Raw genomic sequence first — 5,468 nt, 5'->3', positions numbered from 1 at the left:
GGATCTCTATGTGTGATTGTTTATTTTTTAGAAAGTTTTTACCCCCTTCCAATAAAATGTCAGTAACTTTTCAAGTTCTTGTCAATTTCTTATGAAACTTATATCAGAGCGAAGCCATTTCAAGCCGCATCTCTATATGTGTTTGAATCTTGATATCTTGTTTTTTCTAGAAGTTATAGGTCTTCGTGTCTGATGATAGTTTGTAGAGTGTTTTAAGCTACTTGTAGAGGTATCTATGGAGGAAGCACAATGTTTCCCCAGAACCTACCCATCCGACCCAATCAGTACCTTTAAACTTCTCGATATATATCAGTTTATGTCATATTGAGATGCAAGGTCTTCTTTCAACAACGTATCGCTCTTCTCTTTGGCACAGATCGGCTTGGGGAGATTATGGCCTTCGCTAATCCTTTCCTTCTTCCTATGCTAGAGTACAACATCACTTGGGATGTTACCATCTTCATCTAAGGGATGAAAGTGTGGGTGGTCTCTTGGCATGAAAGCTTCTGTTTAATGTCCCTTTGCCACTGATAAAGATCTATGTCACTTTGCAGATATGTTGATGAAGAGTCTACCTAGTCAACGATTTGAGTATTGTCATCTATTGATGGGCATTCGTCGAGAGTATGTCTGTTCTCTATTAAAGGCACATTGGCATTTAAGTGGGAGGTTGTGGAGATTAAAGGCCACTGTGCTTAACCTCGGTTATGTACATATATGGATGACATAGAAGATTAGGGTGTTTTGCACCCACCAAAACTTGTGTGCCTGCCTGCCTCTCTCTCTCTCTCTCTCTCTCTCTCTCTCTCTTTGGTGAGAGAACTCTCAGTATCTAAATCTCCATTCCTATATGACATGTGAATATATAGGGTTTTGGAACATGGGGATATATGTCTAGATAGCCACTATTGTAGGACATGTAAATTGTAAATAGAGTGGCTTTACGCATATGTTATACACACATTGCCTTATGAATCAATTGGTTCCAATACAATGAATAACTATATTTGAAAGAATTTGCATCTATACATCATTAAAAGAAACACAAGAAGATTTAAATGCATTCCTCTACATCCATAAATCATTTAATCTAGTAACCTAGGTATAGGAGCTATGGACTACATGTGCCAATTTGACGTTTCAGAAAAAACATGTTGGAAACCTCATCCATCATTCCAAAATTTACCATTTTTATCTCTCTTAAAATTATACATTTAAGCCTACCATTGGATAGATAAAAAATATATAAGCAACTTTTTTTTAAGAGCTGCTTGATTCGAGCTAAGGTGCAAAAGTTATGGCCCTTCTTTGTAGGCCCTCCAAGGTAGTTTTGTTGGCGAGATATGGTTGAGGCAAGCTCTCCAAGGGTAACGTGCTCGATGAAACATGACTGGGACATGCTATAACATGACCCATCATTCCAAAATTTACCCTTTTGTATTTCTTTAATTTACAAATTTAAGTCTATCATTGCATAGATCATGAAATTTTGATAAGCTTCACTTGTTACAGCTCCTCGATTCGAGCTAAGGTGCAAAAGTTATGACCCCTTATTTGTAGACTCTCCAAGGTGATTTCGATGGCAAAACATGGTTGGGAAAAGCTCTCTAAGTGTGTCCTGCCAGCAAGACATGGTTCAAAAAAGTTTGCCAACCATATTCCATTGGGCCTCACCCATGAGTCCATGTTCACAATTGCATTCATTGTCTTGTAGTTGTGGTAAAACATTACACCAACAAGGAAAATATTGAACAATCAACCACTTCTTTCACAAGTACAATGAACGAAAACTCTCTCCCTCTTTTAGATTCTTGTGACTCAATTGTGGTCTACCTTATCCCACCACCACCACCAAGGGCAAGAGCTATAGACTATAATGTTGATAAAAGAAGCCAAAAGAATAGTGAACACTCATTGTCTCTCTCTATTAGATTCTTGTGACTCAATTATGGTCCACCTTATCCCACCACCAGGGGCAAGAGCTATAGACTAGAATCTTGCTAAAAGAAGCCAAAGAATAATGAACACTAGGAGTAGGTGCTATGGACTAAAATCATGCCAAAAGAAATCAAAACAATGAACACTCACTCTCTCCCTCTCTTAGATACTTGCGACCCAATTGTGGTCCACCTTACCCCACCACACTAGGTGAAAGAGCTAAGGAATACAATCTTGCCAAAGGAAACCAAAAGAACAGTGAACACTCACTCTTTCACAATCTTCTCCTCTTAGATTTTTATGACTTAATTGTGGTCCACCTTACACCACCACACTAGGTGCAAGAGCTATGATCTACAATCTTTTCAAAAGAAACATAAATCCTCACTCTCTTCAGTTCTTGTGACTCTGCCCTACCACACTAGGTGCAAGAGATATGGACTACAATATTGCAGAATGAAAAGCACTTGTGGCTCTTGCAAGCATTTTGTATGTAAAAACCAAGCATGAAATAGAAAACATTATTGCTAGTAGTTGCCATATTACTTTCGGTAATAGGCCTTTTACCACCAACAATGGATGTCTTTTTGCCAATATTAGGCATACTACTGTCAGTAATAGGCCTAGTACCACCGGTAATATGGCATCCTACTATCAATAATAAGCCTAGTACCATCAATAGCAAGCTTACTACCACAAATAATATGCCTTTTACCACCATTGATAATAGGCTTATTATATTGTCAGTAGTAGGTCCAATTTTGATGGTTGTATTATCAAGTTTACCAGTAATTTTTTCTAAGTTACTAAGAACTTGGGTTTTACCCCTATAAGTCAAGGTATGCTCTTATCATGTATATCAATGATAGCATGCACTTGCTACATCCAAGGCATCCCCAGCAAAACATCACACTCACGTAAAGGCATTACATAGAAATCCTCATAGTCCACATATCCCTGAATGTAAATCCGTAGCTTCCCTATGATAGGAGTGACAGGGGTACTAAGCTCCGGATTAGCCATGTTGGCCTCACAAAGAGGACCAATCTCTTCTGGTTGAACACCCCACTCGGCTACAAGTTCACGAATTATAGAATTTGCTTTAGCTCCTGAGTCAAAGAAGTACAAACAATGCTGATCCCATAGCTTGCCCCATGCTTTGCACGTCTTTGTCTTCTTCTCATCATGCTCACCCCCAATGATGTCAAGAATGTGGCCATCTCTTGGCTTGGGTTTCTTGCCTATGGGGTCCTCTCTAGTGCCTTGATTAGAGTCAGCCCAAGTTGCTGCAGGTTCTTTCCTCTTCTTGTTAGGACAATCTGCTGCCCAATGACCCGTCTCTTTGCAGAGAAAACACCTCCCTTTAGCAAACAACTTATTCCTCTCCTCACGAAAGAGAGAAGAGGGCTGCTGTTTTCTCCTTTGTCTTGCCACAAACTTTGATTTAAGAGGGACTTTTCCAGCTTGCTGTGGTTTCTTTGGCTCCTCCTTGAAGTTGCTTTTGAAACCTGAGACTCTGCCCTGCATGAGTGAGTAAGCTGTGTTGGCATTCTCTATCAACTGTGACATGCTGGAAATGTGTGTCTTGGTACAATACTCCCTCAGCTCTTTGGGAAGACCACAACAATACTTTTCAACTTGCTCTGAAATGGGGACTGTTTTGTAAGAGCTCACAGGTAGAAGTGCATCCCAAAACTTCTTGTTATAATCTTCTAGATTCTTGCATTCCCTAGCATTCAAGTTATGCCACTAAGTCATGACATCCACTTCAAAAGTAGTGGTGAGCCATGTCGCTGAGAATGCCTTCTTAAATTCAACCCATCTAGTAGGTGTTTGGCCCTGAAGGAGAAGGCTAGACCACCACTCCATGGCATTACCCTTGAAGTAATGTGGCTGCCTTCCTGATTTTCAAGAACTCTCTGAAGTACCCTCCAGCAAAAGCCAAGTCAAATTGCTGCAAGAAAGTAAGAGCCTTCATCCTATCTGCATGTCCATTGAAGGTCTCAAACTTCACTGATGCCCCCCCTCCCTTGTAATCTTTCATCTTGAGCCTGGGCTCCAGCTGATCATAGCCCGGGGGCTACAAATAAAGAGGCTGCTGTCCTTCTGGAGCTTGAAGAACACCCCCCACAACTGGGTTTGGAGGGTGCTACTAGCTGTGTGTGTGACACCATGGGACTGCCTCCCTGCAGTCCAGGCTGTATCCCCACATTAGCATACAAAGAATTTGGGGCTGGCTGTGAGGTCATGGCCTGAAATATGGATCCTCCTCCAAAGTGTGTACTATGTAGGCTGAACCACATACTGTGGTTGGGCTTGCTGCCCTTGCTGCACATTCTGAGCATTGCTACCATGCTCATTCTCATTTGGTTCCTGCCTCTGTGGCACTGCAAGTGGCTGTACCACTGGTGTCGGTGGCTCTGATAGTGGCTGTCCCGCATGCATCTGTGGACCCTGAATGGGTTGTGCCTCTGCCCTCGGCATCAAAGCTGGATTATGCACAATTTCAGCAAAACTCTGAGTGAGTTGAGTCAAAACTTGCAACACAGAAGCCATCTGTGTTTGCATTACTGCCATAGCATTTGGCTGTACACTTGGGTCAACACCCAACGCAATTGTACCGACAGGATTTTGCACTTGTGGAGCTGGCTGCCCCAATCCATCAACCTGAACATTCTGCCCTTCATGGGCTGCATCTTGCACTCTTATTCCGGGGTGTGCTCCCCTTATCTGTGGCTTTGGCTCAGACTCCTAGTTTGCATCATTATATGCTCCATATCAAAAAACAATGGATGGCTGTACCAAAATCAGCAAATGCTTTCTCTACCCAAGCTGCCCAGGGACTCCTCTGGATGATTTGATGAGGGTCCCGGCAACGGAACCATTGGGAACCAATGACCCTAGTTTGTAGGATCTCTAGGGGGTCAATTTTTAAAGAATGATCCCATTGATCCAAACCAATGACCTTAGAAATTGAAACCACTCCAATAGCACTAGGAGTTGCACTTATTGCACATAAAATCATAGGTACCTTTTGGGCATTAACTAAGGTCCCTAGCCTGGTACCCTAGGCTAAATTCAGTAACAATTAGTTTGGACACTTCACCATCACCACCACGTCCCCGTGACATCTCATGCGCCTCTTCTTTCACACACGCTTGAATCTCCACACATTTTTCGTTGGGAGCTCTGTTTCCTGGGGTCGCCTTGCTTGCCCCCGCCAATGCCAAAAATAAGGGAAAAATTTTGGCTGATCCATTGGCTGCATCAAATAAATTTTGAAAATTGAGACATTTTGTCTCTGATGTAGGACTTATTTTTTCCAATCCTGGAGCTTTCCTTCTAGTTTCCACTTTAATATGGTCTACCAACCATAGGAAAAATTTTATTTGCCTCATCCATAGCTGCATCAAGTATGGTGAAACTATAGACACAAAATTGACAAAGGTGTGAGGCTTGCCAAATAAGGTCCTGCCCTACCAAGTTCGATATGATGATGAGCCCCAGGACTGCGATTTTCCTTTTCCCAC

The sequence above is a fragment of the Dipteris shenzhenensis genome, chromosome 20 (assembly GCF_047967505.1).
Source record: "Dipteris shenzhenensis isolate YYH24624 ecotype China chromosome 20, Dip_SZ_1.0, whole genome shotgun sequence".
Lineage (NCBI taxonomy): Eukaryota > Viridiplantae > Streptophyta > Polypodiopsida > Gleicheniales > Dipteridaceae > Dipteris > Dipteris shenzhenensis.
The sequence above is the reverse complement of the archived record's forward strand: the minus strand, read 5'-3'. Positions refer to the sequence as shown.